The sequence below is a fragment of the Xenopus laevis genome, chromosome 7L, assembly GCF_017654675.1.
Source record: "Xenopus laevis strain J_2021 chromosome 7L, Xenopus_laevis_v10.1, whole genome shotgun sequence".
Lineage (NCBI taxonomy): Eukaryota > Metazoa > Chordata > Amphibia > Anura > Pipidae > Xenopus > Xenopus laevis.
Genome location: NC_054383.1, coordinates 127,925,794 through 127,943,045, shown reverse-complemented (window position 1 = coordinate 127,943,045; position 17,252 = coordinate 127,925,794).

Sequence of the window (17,252 nt, the reverse complement as noted above, 5' to 3'; positions counted from 1 at the left end):
TAATAATAAAATTAATATGTTTTAAAAAAAAATTCAAATCACCGGTGTGCTCCTATTTTTTGATATATATATATATATATATATATATATATATATATATATATATATATATATATATATATATATATATATAATTATTCAGATTAACAAAAGACTAATGTTTCGGCCGACATGTTAGTCTTTTGTTAATAAAACATTATCTAATTTTTAAGTCCTGAGAGTGCGGACCTTCTTTACTGAATAATTATTTAAAAATTTTGGACACTGTACCCAGGCAAGTTGAACCTAGTGACGAGAGTGCCGACTCATATATATATATAATACACAAAAGCCATGAATATCCTGTAAATTATATCCTTATAAACGGTGAGTAGTGATGTCATCAGTTATAAACGGTGAGTAGTGATGTCATTTCTGTCACATGACTCACTAAAATTTGTGTATTATAATTAATAAAGTACCCCCAGTTGTAAAATATGAGGATATTATAAGTTACCTCGGAGTTCCATGACCTGTATAAAAACACTCGGCCTTCGGCCTCGTGTTTTTATATGGTCATGAAACTCCTCGGTAACTTATAATATCCTTATATTTTACAAGAGGGGGTACTTTATTCACTATATAATACACAAGAGCCATGAATAGCCTGTAAATTATATTCAGTTCGGCCAAATCCAAAATAGTGGATTCGGTGCATCCCTAATTATAGGCTTCACTTTTTGTCTGTCTGCCCTATTTTGCAGTGCTATTACTGTTAATATAGTGAATAAAGTACCCCCTCTTGTAAAATATAAGGATATTATAAGTTACCGAGGAGTTTCATGACCATATAAAAACACCGAAGGCCGTTTTTATACAGGTCATGGAACTCCGAGGTAACTTCTAATATCCTTATATTTTACAACTGGGGGTACTTTATTTATTATAATACACACGTTTCAGTGAGTCATGTGACAGAAATGACATCAAAACTCACTGTTTATAACTGATGACATCAGAACTCACCGTTTATAAGGATACAATTTACAAGATATTCATAGCTTTTGTGTATTATAAATGTTTGCAGAAAGGTTTATATGAGGTACGTACATATGCGGCACTTGCTTCTCGTACACTCAGCCTCCAGCTAAACAGCACTGCTGCAGATTCCCTAGATACAAGATTCCTTCGGATCACTGATTTTGTTCTAAATTATTCTCATTCTAAAAACAACTAAATGCTGTCTAAGTTATTATTGGCAAGATGTTTCTCCATGAGCCTGTCTTTAGAACTAATGAAGGAAATGACAGCTACAGTAAAGCTACAATACATAAACCCCCTGCCAACTCAGTTAATAAGAAGCCTCTGAGTTTTACAGTTCTGCATTGGCAGGAGCAACAAAGGCTGCCGCCTCTTCTGTCATTTTTTATTACAGAGGCTGAGAATTCAAATTTAAAATGAAAACAAATACAGTTCCAAGCATTTTATTCATATTGTCTATTAAAAGTGTTCAGTTACTTGTAAATGGAATTTGCTATAGAAAACCCTGTTTGTCCCTGAACTGCTGGTTATGACTATGTTATCGTATACCGTACATACCATTGAAACAATGTTGCAGTATGACTCATCTGGGCAGATTTATTAAGGTCGAGGTGAATTTTCGATTCGAACAATTGAATACAGCCTATTCACCGGCAAAAGAAAAACTTTGATTTTTTTTTAATAAATTGTGGTTGGGCTTTTTCTTAATCTTATTTCGAAATTATGGGCGTAAAATATACATTTTGGGGCAGATTTATCAAGGGTCAAAGTGAATTTCAAGCTATTTTTTGTGTACTTCAACTAGGCAATAGTCCAAATTCGATTCAAATTTGAAAAAAATGAAAATATCGAAATTTATCATGTACTGTCTCTTTAAAAATTCTTCTTCGACCATTCGCCATCTAAAACCTGCCGAATTGCTGTTTTAGCCTATGGGGGGCCTCCTAGAATCTATTTGGAGTCAATTGGTGGACTGTGAAAAATCAAAGGTTTTTTTTAGAAAAATCGAAAACTATGTTACTTCGAAGTCTATGATTCGAATTTGAACGAAAACAGGCTATTAACCGGGGGAGGGGGGAAACGTAGATTTCGGTTGGCCTTTTTTAATTTGAATTTCGAAGATCGTTGTACCCTGACAGAGCAAAAGCTTTTGGATGCCGGGTCAGTGACCCCTTTTTGAATAGCAAAGAGCAACTGTAATGATGCTAAGAATCTTTCCATGCCGTACTCAAAGTTGAAAAGCGTTTGTTCATCTTTGAATTAACATTTACCAGAGAATGATATTCTAAGACAATTTGCAATTGGTTTTCGTTTTTTTTTATTATTTGTGTTTTTTGAGTTATTTAGCTTTTTATTCAGTGGCTCTCCAGTTTGCAATTTCAGCAATCTGGTTGTTAGGGCCCAAATTACCCTAGCAACTATGCATTGAGTTGAATAAGAGACTGGAATATGAATAGGAGAAGCCTGAATGTAGTAATAAAAAGTTGCAATTACAATTAGGGGCCTATTTACTTTCGAGTTCGAGTGAAGGAATAGAGGAAAAATAGTTTGAATTTCGAATGTTTTTTTTGGCTACTTCGACCATCGAATGGGCTACTTCAACCTTCGACTTCGATTCGAACGATTCAAACTAAAATCATTCGAATATTCGACCATTCGATAATCGAAGTACTGTCTCTTTAAAAAAAACTTCGACCCGCTAGTTCGCCACCTAAAACCTACCGAGGCCAATGTTAGCCTATGGGGAAGGTCCCCATAGGCTTTCCAAGGTTTTTCTGATCGAAGGATAATCCTTTGATGGATGGATTAAAATCCTTAGAATCGTTCGTTTCGATGGATTTAATCGTTCGATCGAACGAATTGCGCTAAATCCTTCGACTTCGATATTCGAAGTCGAAGGGTTTCAATTCGGCAGTCGAATATCGAGGGTTAATTAACCCTTGATATTCGACCCTAGGTAAATTTGCCCCTAAATGTGTCGCCTTACAGAGCATTTGTTTTTTTTAGATATAACTCAAAAACCACAAATAATAAAAAATGAAAACCAATTGCAAATTGTCTCAGAATATCACTCACTACATCATACTAACAGTTAATTTAAAGGATCCTCTGCCACTAAGCGGTCAGTATGAGGCATCATTTAACAGGCTGAAGGTCCATGTCAGACACAGCACTTAAATCTCCCAGACTGATTCTCCCATGAGGCAGTGCTGATTTATTACTAATGAGCTGTGTGCGAATACACGGTCTCTCAGGTATAACCTCAGGAAAATTAAATTATCCCCCTAATGGAAACAAAATGACTATTTTCTTTTTACCTCAGGTCATATTTACATATTTATATCCCCATTTTCCTGCTTTTCGGCACAATATTATTTCATACCTCCCAACATTTTGGAAATAAAAAGAGGGACTAAAAAGTTGACACGCATAGCACTCCCATTTTTGTGGCCACACCCCCTAATTACCATGTTCATTTTACAAAATTTGGCAGGTTATGCAAGTTTGAACATATTTCTGTGTTTTTTTTCCAGTTATTACAGTTTTGCTAATGAAGGTAAATTACCCTTTAAGCTGTGAGTCTAACGTCTCCCAAGGGACCTGTTATCTTACATTGTTACAATTAATTATTTGCTTATCTCAAAATTGTTACAAAAGTATCTTATCTGCAGCTGTGGCTGTTCTAGGCTCTCTGACAAAAGGCAATTAAGTTAGAAACATTGTTTCTTTTTCTGGCTGTTTAGTGCTGAGAAAAACGGGACTTTCCAGTACAAATGAGGGACTGCGGGTTGAGCTGCCAAAAGAGGGACTGTCTCTCTAAAAACGGGACAGTTGGGAGGTATGTGTTATACAGAAATCTCATGAAGCTCTGAAATACATCACTGCTAGTGATGTGTGGGTCAGGGTTTTCCTGACCCACACCCGACCCTAACCCGCCCTGCTGCAGCCCGCGCCCGCCTGCACCCGCGCTTCCGGGTTCCTTTTATAGACCCTCTCCGCCCCGCAGATGACATCACAATGATGTCACAAAATGGACGGGGCGAGCAGACGCGAGACTATAAAACCGGAACCCGGAAGTCGGATGCCGTCATTGCCACCCGCGAGGAGCAGTGCGAGGTCAACTCGAACCCGGCCGACCTGTGGGTCCCGTGGGTATTGGGTCGGCCCGCACATCACTAATCACTGCTAATTTAGAAAAATAAAACATTTTTTGCGTTTACTTTTTTTGTTTCTGTAATAAGAAATTAACGGCACTTGATAATAACTAAGCCATGTTACGGTGAGTATCTTAATATTTAAAGGAAAACTATACCCTCCTTATTTTTTAAAATGGCAATATTCTATTTATGATTACCTAATGGCACATAGTCAAAACCGAACAGATGGCAGCCCTGCTAGGGTTGCCACCTTTTCTGCCAGCGGAGACCAGGCAGCGGGTGGGGCTGTGATGAGGAGGGGCAGGCAGTGATGGGGGGCGTGGTTATGATTTGGCCATCAGGGATTGTCCGATTGCCGTGTCAATCATGGGGAATCCTGCCTGGTGGAGACTGGACATCCGGCGGGCAGTGATGGGGGGGGGCGTGATGTCAGGGGGCGTGGCTATGATATGGCGATCAGTAATTGGCTGATTGCTGTGACAATCATGGGGAATCCTGCCTGGTTTTCCTAATTTGGAAAACCGGGCAAGAAGTTTTGACCCAGGCAGCCCTTTAAATTACCGGGCTGTCCGAGTCAAAACCGTGAGACAGCATTTCAGTAATTCTGAGTTTTCTGGATAACGGGGTTTCCGGATAATGGACCCCATACCTGTAGTACAGAAATTTTCAATGGCTAATTTAGGAGATGATACTAAAACATTGAAATGATATGAGCAAGGCTTCAGTGGCTGATAAAACAGACTCACAAATTCATTCCATTTTAGCCAGGCTACTATATGATGCTCTCAGACACCCTCCTTCCCTGGTTCCAATGATATGGGGGAAAAGATGATAAAACGCCAGTATTTTGTGGTCTTAGTCTGACAGTTATATGCCTGTAAATTTGACATCTGTGGCAAAGAATGGCGGAGAAGGTATTTAAATTTTTGTTAAGATCACATTCAAAATTATATCGAGGAGAATGACATTAGGGGGCACATTTACTATGGGTCGAATATCGAGGGTTAATTAATCCTCGATATTCGACCGTCAAAGTAAAATCCTTTAGACTTCGAATATCGAAGTCGAAGGATTTACCGCATTTCCTTCGATCGAACAATCGAAGGAAAAATCATTCGATCGAACGATTAAATCCTTCAAATCGAACGATTCGAAGGATTTTAATCCATCGATCGAACGAAATTTCTTTGATCAAAAAAACCTAGGAAAGCGTACGGGGACCTTCCCCCACAGGATAACATTTAAAGAGACAGTACATTGACTATCGAATGGTCGAATAGAAACGGTTTTTAGTTCGAATCGTTCGATTCAAAGTCATAGTCGAACGTCGAAGTAGCCAATTCGATGGTCGAAGTAGCCAAAAAAAACTTTGAAATTCGACGTTTTTTTTATTCTAATCCTTCACTCGAACTTAGTAAATGGGCCCCTAGAAGTAGAAATAAGTAGGGATTTTGAAGGACAGTTCATATCAGACCAGCTGAGTTGCTTTTTATGATGTAGTAAGTAGTGTGAGTAAGTAGAGTTGTTGCAGTACATGTGGTTTATTTAGACTTTTCCAAGGCTTTTGATGCAGTGCCAAATAAACATTTGCTTTTAAACGAAGGTCTGTTGGACTTGGTGGTGCTATTTGTATATGGATAGAAAACTGGCTGATCGTATACAGAGAGTAGTTGTCAATGGTTTGTATTCTAATTGGACGAGGGTTTAAGTGGTGTGCCGCAGCGGTCTGTATTGGGTTCCTTTTTATTTACCCTATTCATTTAGGGGTTGTTCACCTTTAAATTAACTTTTAGTATGATGTAGAGAGTGATATTCTGAGACAATTTGCAATTGGTTTTCATTTTCCATTATTTGTGGGTTTTGAGTTATTTGGCCTTTTATTCAGCAGCTCTCCAGTTTGCAATGTCAGCAATCCGGTTGCTAGAGTCCAAATGACCCTAGCAACCATGCATTGCTTTGAATAAAAGACTGGAATATGAATAGGAGAGGGACTGGATAGAAAGATGAGTCATAAAAAGGAGCAATAACAATATAATTGTAGCTTTATAGAGTATTTGTTTTTAGATGGGGACTGTGAAAACTGGAAAGAGACTGAAGACAAATTATATATATATATATAATTCTGATAAGGCTTACTTAGTTTTAACCTTTCCTTCTCCTTTAACCTGTCCTATCGACTGAACGATCAATCGCCATGGCATGAAAACTGTCAGGACACTCCACGCATGTTTTAAAAATCGTAGGAATCCCTGTATCTTCGCGTCTATAGTCAGCTTAATACATTAATACACACATTGTCTGATGGATAATTTTACAACTTTATTAAAGGGCATGTAAAGGCAAAAAAAATAAAATCCCATTTTTACTTTCTTTAATGAAAAAAAAACCTATCTCCGATATACTTTAATTAAAAAATGTGCACCGTATTTATAAGAAACCTGACTGTATGCAGTGAAATTCTCCCTTCGTTTACTGCTGTGGATAGGAATTGACAGACGGTCCCTAACTGCTGAGCAGGGAAACAATCATACTTATGAACAGCAGGGGGAGCCCCCGCCTTACTTCCCAGCCATGCAGAACTCAAACAGCTTTGTTTATGACGATCCCTAAGCAGCCCAGACCACACTGAGCATGTGCACAGTCTTAGTCTTGCAAAGATGTTTAACCAAGTTACAAGATGGTGACCCCCTGTAGCCAACTTTGAAAGCATAAATTATTTGTTTGATTAGGCTTGTGGTGCAGTAAGTTCATGTTTATATTTAGTATACAAAATACAGCATTTCTAGCCTTATTCTATTTTAGACTTTACATGCCCTTTAATGATTTGTTCTTCTCCCAACCCCATTAAACATAAAAACTACAGATTAACAAAATAATAATAAAGTACTAAAATAGTACTGACTCTGAAAGGCACTTTGGATGTTCCATTTCATCAGGTTATTTCTTATTGCATCCAGACTGCATTATATACTGTAGTTTATACAATAACGCTCTCCAGCTTTAGCATTACATATGATTGTGTATAGGGGGCAGCATTGCCATACATTTGTTGAGGACTAGGGATGCACCGAATCCAGGATTCGGTTTGGGATTCGGCCTTTTTCAGCAGGATTCGGATTCAGCCAAATCCTTCTGTCCGGCCGAACCGAATCCGAATCCTAATTTGCATATGCAAATTAGGGGTGGGGAGGGAAATCTCATGACTTTTTGTCACAAAACAAGGTAGTAAAAAATGTTTTCCCCTTCCCACCTGTAATTTGCATATGCAAATTTGGATTCGGATTCGGTTTGGTATTTGGCTGAATCTTTCCCGAAGGAATCGGGGGGTTGGGCCGAATTCCAAAATAGTGGATTCGGTGCATCCCTAGTGAGGACCCTAGGGCTTGAGCATGCTCAGTTTGCTCCTCTTCCCCAACCCTCCCTTCTCTGCTGTAAACTGAGCCCAGAGCTATAAGTGAGAGACTCAGTCAGGAAGTGATGTCACACCAAGCTAATATGGCATCTGCTATCCTAAACAAACAGCTTCTAGAGCTGTTTACTCAGGTATGGTAAAACATTCTACAGAATAAATATAGCATTCTAGCTTGCACTATTGCAGCTAATCTATTGCCAATAAAATGCCTCCATAGCTTTCCTTCTCTTTTAACAGTATTATGACCTTAGAATACTCTAGATTCCAGATGAGTTAGTAGAATATGGACTGTAAAACTATTTATAGTGAACATGTCAGCTTGTGCCATGCAGGCTTTTTGTACATTTCAATTCCCAGCATTCCAACTAGAGCTGGATTTAATGGGACCCATGCAAACTATCCTCAGTGGGTTCCTGTAAATTCTTTAAAACGCCAATAAAGCGTCTTCACTACACTTTATGTCACATTCCCTTCTTCAGGCTCTGCTATACTTGAATTCATATGGAACGTTTCCACACTCCCCCGGATTATAGCAGCCTCTCCGCAGGGTCCTGTAATGTCCTCAGACCCCCTAAAGAAATGTTAGGCTGCACGTCTCACTCCTTTGTGTATAATACGTATGCCGGAATCGGGCACATATCACACTGTCATGCTGAGTCCTTCCAGAGAGAGGGATTAGAGAACGTGAGCAATAAGCAGATACTGACTTGTTTTATATCTGAGCATAAAGCAGATTTGTGCGACTCTGGGCTCTACGCTGCCTCTGTTTACAAATATCCCAGTCTTTGTCTGAGAAGTCTCTGTTTTATTGGCTGCTGAGCTTTGCCTCCATTTTGTGTCAGCCAGGAATGTGTTCTTGCCCAGTTGTTGGAGTAGATCACGGAATGTTAGAAGATGGAGGAGCAAGAAATGATTACGTTTCAGGTAACCAGAACTTTTCCTTAATGCCTTCTAAATGTTGGATAGCTGAGGCAGCACTTTAACAGACTGTAAGCTTGAACGCTGCATGAATATTTTATTTTTAATAGATACCCTCTATTATAATAATATGTTATTTAATATACAGGGGCGTAATTATGGAGAAAGCAGCCCCCCAGTCTGTGGAGGGCCCAGGAGGTATAAGGGGCTTAGCAGGGAACTTACTTGTAAGCTGTTTCAATAAATGAAAAATGTTGTAAAATCAATTTTGATGTGGTGTCATCGCTGGTGTTAGAGTCCTGAAGCGGGTTGGGTACCCACAAAAAAGCGGGCACCCTGCAGAACGAGGAGAGGGTTTTCAGGTGTGGGTATAGATGTGGGTCTCATCTAAATTTCTTATCTTATGTAATATTGTCTATATTTTACTCCTTTTTAAAGTTTTACAAAACGTGTATCTGTCCCGCCCACTTTTGATGACGTCACTTCCAGTTTGCAGCACCATCACTTCCTGTATGATGGTGGTTGCGGGTTGGGTTGCGGATAAGGCAGTTGCTGGTCCGGGTCGAGTACCGGATGAAAATGGGTAAATATGCAGGTTGCGGGTTCGGTCCAGGTCTTAGAAATTGGTTCTGCGCAGGCTGATTGGTTAGTTTTATGGCCAAGGGCAACTTCTATAAAAGTAGAACTGATTCTATTTGATTCTAAGGTTATTTATCAAAGTCCTAATTTATCTCAATATTTTCTGCCACAAACTCCGATCAAGTCCGCTCGGGTTTTTACGCTGATTTATTATTACACTTTCCCGAAAATTTTCTTTGCAGGAAAAAATCCGATTTTCACGATTTTTTTTGGATTGTTTCATCTGATTTCCACTAATTTTGCATTTCTTTTTTTAATTTTTTACTGAGAACGTAGAAAACGTCAGGGTATTGCACAAAAACCCAACGCACATCAAAAATGGGACTTCTTCTTTGACTTATATTCAACCTCGACAGGTCTGAATTGCCGGATTTTCAGATTCTGACTTTTCCATCCTCAGGGTTTAATAAATTCTGAAAAATTTGGGATTTTTTAAAAGTCAGATTTTCTAAAAAAAAAAAAAAAAATCACAAATTTTTGTGATTTTTGCATTTGGAGTTTAGTAAATAACCCCCTGTGTCCATATATATATATACGTCCACACTTAGTTTTGTGGTGCATGTATGCAGGCAAGATATATAACAGACTTAAAATAAGTAGTGTTTTCTGATAAAAATGTATTAAAAGATGAATAGAAAAGAAATATAGATGTCCCTATTGAATTTATAGTCCAGTTCTTTATACCATTTTAACTGTTAGTCTGTTTCAAGCAGGCCCGGATTAATGGGGAGGCCACAAAGGCTCAGGCCTAGGTCGACATGATTTTAAGGGCTCAGCTACATTCCCACTTGCTCCTTCATTTGTTTGTTCCTACACACGGAGCACTGGGAGGGCAGGAGATTTTGACAGTCCCGCACTCCCAGTCTGACGGGTGTAGTAACAAATGAACAAGCGAATGAGTAAGTGTGAATACAAAAGAGACTTCAAATCCATTCCTTTTTTCAAATATGTATTTATTATGGATGCACTGAATCTTTCTTTTCTGGGCTGGGCCGGAACCCCAAATCCTCGGGTACAGATTTGGGCAAATACTGAACCAAATCTGATTCCTTGCGAGGAGCGGAAATTGCTGCTCCCTGAATCCTGCTAAAAATTGCTTGGATTCGACTGAATCACGAACCAAATCCAGGATTCAAGAATCCCTAGTATTTACAGGTATTATCTAAAATGCTTGCGACTTTGGATTTTCTGGACATGGGGCTCATCTGTTATTTACCACACCAAGGGGGTTATTTAACTAAACTTCAAAAGCAAAAATGAATAATTTGTAATTTTTTTATCGTAAAATCTGACTTTTAAAAAATCACAAATTTTTCTGAATTTATTAAACCCCAAAGATGGAAAAGTCAGTGGGCGAAGTCCCAATGATTTTTTGATGTGCGCTGGGTTTCGTTCAATACCCTAAAGTTTTCAGAGTTTTCAGGCAAAAAAAAAGAAGAATGAGTTTTCTGGTGAAAAATCCCCAAAAAATTTGAAAATCGGATATTTTCAAAGCAAATTTTCGGAAAAACTTAATACTAAATAAGAGTAAAAACCCCAAGCGAATTGTATCGGAGTTTGCAGCAGAAAATGTTGAGATAAAATTGGACTTTGATAAATAACCCCCAAGTCTTAAAGCTACAGTATACCCTCGATTGTTTTGCCATATCATGGATTTGTGCTATTATTATTATTAACTAGTGATGGACCAATAAAGTCGGCTAGTGTGAATTCACCGCAAAATTCCATGTTTCGCCACCCATGAATAAATTTGTGAAACTCCCACGAAAATATCCCGGCGTCATAAAATTCGTCCAAAAAGTTGCTCACATCAAAATCACCGCACGTCAACACTATTTGGATGCCCATTGCCTTTAACAACTGTGTCAAAATTGACGCAATCTAATTTTCGTATGCGCATCCAAAATTGACACGGGCGTCAATTTTTGAGTATCACGAATTTTTCGAAACTCGTGAGATAGAAATATCGGATGAAGTTGCAGTGTTGATCCGACAGAACACAACTGTCGGATGCAGAAGCATCGTGCAGCGTCTGCATCCTACAGTCGCGTCGGATCAACGATGCGACTTCAATCAACAATGCATTGACTTACCTTATTTCCGTCGCATGCGTTTTGTCGTCAGCGTTTTGTCCGTGTAGTCCTAACCTAATATATGCACAATAAATCAGAAGAAATTTAGAATTGTCAAGGTTTTCCATGATTGCTATTGATTTATTATGGTTACAGACTCATTCCCAAGCCTATTCGTCCGCACCAGAGGCAGATTCACTAACCAGCGAACTTTCTCTAGCGTCCGTTTCACACCCATCGCAACGCTTCTGCTTCACCAGGAGCAAATTTGCTTAGACTACACCAATTCACTAATATGCAGAGTTTCTGCTGAACGCTGGCGACTTTCAAATCGAAGATACGCTAGCATTCATTTCTGCCTAGCGAAAACTCGCTAGTGTTGTTGCGCTCAGGTCAATTTGCATACGGCGGGTAATTTAAAGTTGTATGGACGTCTTTATTATAAATGTTGCTGCCAATGGTTTGTTACCAGTTTATATTACACATCTCCAGGGAACCTTAATAAAGACAAGAGAGTTAATATAACGCCCTACACATGAGCCCACTGTAAAGTTAATGTTCCATATGTTAGGAAATGGCTGGAAAAAAACGGTTCCCCCAAAAAAGTTTGTTAGGACTTTTGCAGGCAATCACGCTGAAAAAAGGAAAAGACGCCAGCGTTTTTTGAACTTTGATGCATTTTTGACAGAAGATTGAGGAAGATCTAGCTGCTTTATAGCACTTCGCCTGGTCTGAGGTAGAGTCCTGCAGCGGGTCGGGTACCCGCAAAAACCTGCGGTACCCTGCGGGTTGCAGGTAGAGGTTCCGGGTGTGGGTACAGACGCGGGTCGGGGGTTCTGCGGATTTGTGGGTCGCAGGGCAGGCAGCGGGTCTTCTCAATACCGATTTTTACAAATTTTTTTCTGATCACACCTACTTCCGATGATGTCACTTCCGTTTACAATGACAGCACTTCCTGATTCTTGATGGTCATCAGGTCACGGGTCCCGGTTGCGGGTAGTGGGTCCAATCGGGTAAGAATGCAGATTGCAGGTTGCGGGTACGGGTTCCAAAAAATGTACCCGCGCAGGACTCTAGTCTGAGGTGGCGAAGGCAACTTTGACGAAAGAGGTAACGTTCAGTAAAATCCGCATTTTAGTGAATTTGTGGAGTAGCGTCCTGCAAAAAGTCGCCTGACGACAGAGTGTGAATGAGCGCTAGCGATGGTCTGTTTCGCTAGCGAATTGGCACCTGTTAGTAAATTGGCAATGTCCCTGTGGGTGGCAACACTGGCGAAAAGTTGCTACCGTTAGCCACTTCGCTCTTTAGTAAATCCACCCCACATGTGTAGCTTAACCCGACTCAGGTACTGGAGAATACTACCGGTCCTCACCAAATGAAGCCGAGCAGATACTTGTTAATAGGATTGCTCTAACATTGAGGGTAGTGTTGCTACCTTTTATGTAAAGAGACACCAGCAATGTGGCAGTTTCCACGTATACATGAGACTGGGAATAATAAATGTTCAGTGAGCTCATGCTTTCTAATGAGGTTATATTTTCCCTTTAAGTTTTTAGGCCTGGAGGGCTGAGGTGAGGTTAGAAAGCCTTGTAAAATAATTTATAGTGGTGTCAGTTCCTCTTTTAAGTAAATATCCAGCTCTGTTTCCTTCTTGAGCTCTTGCCTCTGCCCCATATTGTCACACGTGGGAATCACTCAAGACAAAAGCCTTTGTTCATAAGACTTTATGCAACGTTCATGTTATATTAACACACAAAAAAAAAAAAATCCAATGATGGGGAGTTTTAAAAGTTGAAGTAAATGTGGGGACCCAGGAGGAATACAGTGTTTAGGTTGCTTATTAACTGGCCCTGTCTTTAGTTACCACATTTCAATAAAAGTTTCCCGTTTAACCAAAAAAAATGATCATGTTTATAAGTAGGATTTTTCCTATTAGTATATTGTAAATACTCAATTCTACACAAGGAGCCTTCTTTATTTAATGATACAGTATAAAAGAACCTTGATCCAAACAAGTCTGTTGCTCATATTTTCATAATGAATGGCAGAAGCATTGCTTTTTTTGCCTGTGCAGGTATGGGATCCGTTATCCAGAAACCCATTATCCAGAAAGCTCCGAATTAAGGAATGCCGGTCTCCCATAGGGGCAAATTTACTAAAGGGCGAAGTGACTAACGCTCAATTCAGGACTTCACCGATTTACTAATGGGTGCAGGCGTAACTTCGCTAGCAAAAGAGACAGACGCTGGCACTCATTGCACTCAATCGCCAGGTGAAGTTGCGCTCTGGTGAAGGGACGTAACTGCGCGAATTCACTAAGATGCGGATTTTACTGAACGTTACCTCTTGCGCCAGACTTGTTTTCACCAGCTCAAACCAGGAGAAGTACAATGGAGTAGATAGGACTCCCTCAAAATTGTCTGAGCGAATTTTCGCCTAACGAAGTGTTGCGCTGCCTGCAAAGCTGTCGCTGGCGCATTTTCGCCACTTACTAAATTTGCCCCATAGGCTCAATTTTATCCAAATAATTACAATTTTTAAAAAAGATTTTTTTCTCTGTAATAATAAAACAGTAGCTTGTACTTGATCCCAACTAATAGATAATTGGAAGCAAAACCTATTACCCTCACTCTGCTTAACTACCAAACGCAACACCACATACAGTACCACATTTCTCACCCACTTAATTCGATCTTGCCCACTCCCACACCTTGTGTATTACTCCCGTCCCTTTAGAGTGTAAGCTCTATCTGCATAGGGCCTTCCTCACCTTTTGTACCGGTATTGATTGTGATGTATGTAACTAAATATGTTCTATGTATATAATTCATGTGATTTAGTTGTATAATCACACTTACTTTACAGCACTACGCAATATGTTGGCGCTATATAAATACATGTTAATAATAAATAATAATATTGGGTTTATTTAATGTTTACATGATTTTCTAGTAGACTAAGGTGGTTATTTACTAAACTCCGAATGCATAAATCCCGAAAAATGTGTGATTTTTTTAATAAAATCAGACTTTTCAAAAGTCCCGAATTTTTCAGAATGTATTAAACCCCGAGGATGAAAAAGTCTGAATCAGAAAATCCGTTATCTCAGACCTGTCGAGGTTGCATATAAGTCAATGGGAGAAGTCCCAATAATTTCCTGATGTGCGCTTGGTTTTGTGCAATAACCCAAAGTTTTCATGGTTTTCAGGCAAAAAAGCTCAAGAAATCTGAAAAATCCGAAAAAATAGTGAAAATCTAATTTTCGGGAAAATTTAATCGAACGATTCGAAGGATCCAACGATCGAAAGAATTATCGTTCGACCAAAAAAAGTTAGGCAAGCCTATGGGGACCTTCCCCATAGGCTAAAATTGAGCTCTGTAGCTTTTAGGTGGCGAACTAGGGGGTCGAAGTTTTTTCTTAAAGAGACAGTACTTCGACTATCGAATGGTCGAATAGTCGAACGATTTTTAGTTCGAATCATTCGATTCGTAGTCGAAGTAGCCCATTCGATGGTTGAAGTAGCCAAAAAAACACTTCGAAATTCGACGTTTTTTTTCTTCTATTCCTTCACTCGAACTTAATGAATGGGCCCCTAACTATTGGTTGAATATCGAGTGTTAATTAACCCTCGATATTCGAACCTCGAAGTAAAATCCTTCAAATATCGAAGTAGAAGGATTTACCGCATTTCGTTCGATCGAACTGTCGAAGGAAAAATCGTTCGATCCAAAGTTTAAATCCTTCGAAACGAACGATTCGAAAGATTTTAATCCATCGATCAAACAATTTTCCTTCGATCAAAAAAACCTAGGACCTTCCCCATAGGCTAACATTGAAGCTCGGTAGGTTTTAGGTGACGAAGTAGGTGGTCGAAGTTTTTTCTTAAAGAGACAGTACTTCGACTATCGAATGGTCGAATAGTCGAACGATTTTTAGTTCGAATCATTCGATTCGAAGGTCGAAGTAGCCCATTCGATGGTTGAAGTAGCCAAAAAAACACTTCGAAATTCGATGTTTTTATTCTTCTATTCCTTCACTCGAACTTAATGAATGGGCCCCTAACTATTGGTTGAATATCGAGTGTTAATTAACCCTCGATATTCGAACCTCGAAGTAAAATCCTTCAAATATCGAAGTAGAAGGATTTACCGCATTTCGTTTGATCGAACTGTCGAAGGAAAAATCGTTCGATCCAAAGTTTAAATCCTTCGAAACGAACGATTCGAAAGATTTTAATCCATCGTTCAAACAATTTTCCTTCGATCAAAAAAACCTAGGACCTTCCCCATAGGCTAACATTGAAGCTCGGTAGGTTTTAGGTGACGAAGTAGGTGGTCGAAGTTTTTTTTAAAGAGACAGTACTTCGACTATCGAATGGTCAAATAGTCAAACGATTTTTAGTTCGAATATTTAGATTCAAAGTCTAAGTCTTAGTCGAAGGTCGAAGTAGCCAATTCGATGGTCGAAGTAGCCAAAAGAAAACTTCGAAATTCGAAGTTTTTCTCATTCTAATCCTTCACTCGAGCTAAATAAATGTGCCCCTAAAAGTTACCTATAGGACATGTTGATAGTTTTTTGCTGAGAGGTCTGTTTTTGTAAGTTATTGTTAGTTGAAAAATATTAGAAAAATGGTCACGTAGAAAATGGAAAGTGATTGATTTCTGGTGAACAATCTGAAACCAATTCATCTAAAAATAGTGTTGGAAGGTGAACGACCCCTTATAATAATTAGACTAATGGGATTTGACTTCTAAACATGCAATTTCTGAAAATGGTACTAATAGAATAATGTATGTATATATACGGTATATATGTTATAAAGTTCTTAATAATCATTTAGGGGCGGATTGATTAAGGTTCAAGTTGTGTTTTCCATGACAACATTTGAGTTTTTGAGGTTATAGATCAATAGCAGAGGCCCCTTGAACCACTTTAAGATGTTAATAGCCTTTGTAATGTTCAAGGTTTTTTTTTAGAGGGTTTTGAAAGAAAACTCGATCAATTCGAGTGATTCAAGGTTTTTTTTAAGCCAAAGACTTGATCAGTGCAAGTTTTTGGGTTGTTAACAAGTTTTTTTCTTAAATTAGAAACCAATTCAAGTTGTGAGTTCATTCCTGGTATAAAAAAAAAGCTCACATAATTCTAAAATGGAACCTTTGACAAACATCCCCCTAACTATTCTTAATAAACATTTTATTATTATAAAAAATGTTAGTGCTGTGCTAATTTGCTGTGCTCTATAACTAGTGGCTATTGGATGCATGCAAGCTCTGTGCTTAAAGGAAAACTATACCCTAAAAATAAATATGTCTAAAAATGCCACATGTTCTATACTTAACTTATTGCACGAGGCTAAAGTTTGAGCTTGTCAATAGCAGCAATGATCCAGGACTTCAAACTTGTCACAGGGGGTCACCATCTTGGAAAGTGTCTGTGACACTCACATGCTCAGTGGGCTCTGATTGGCTGTTGAGAAGCTAAGCTTAGGGCTCGTCACTAATTATCCAGCAGAAAATGAGCTTCCCCTGTAATATAAGCTGATGCTACAGGTTTGCTGATTATTAAATTCTGATGCTAATTGCACTGGTTTCTGTGCTGCCATGTAGTAATTATCTGTATTAATCTCTAATCAGCCTTATATTGTGACATTTCTATTCTATGTGTACTGTATATTGTGAGTGGGTCCCTAAGCTCAGTAAGTGACAGCAGCACAGAGCATGTGCAGTGAATCAGCAGAAAAGAAGATGGGGAGCTACTGGGGCATCTTTGGAGACACAGATCTTTACTGCTAAAGGGCTGTGGTTGCCTTGGGCTGGTACAGAAGCACAAAACATAGCATACAACATTTCAAGCTACTTCTTTAGTTATGCTTTAGTTCTCCTTTAATGCCTGACATAGACACATTGTAAGTGCAGGGCTCCCTAGTCCCTTGTGCCCGTTGGTGCTCCATAGCCTGCCTGTCTGAATGATGAAACTAGTGGGTGCCCAAGAAGATGCCCAGGTGCCACCTCCAGCTCATTGTATTCATGGAA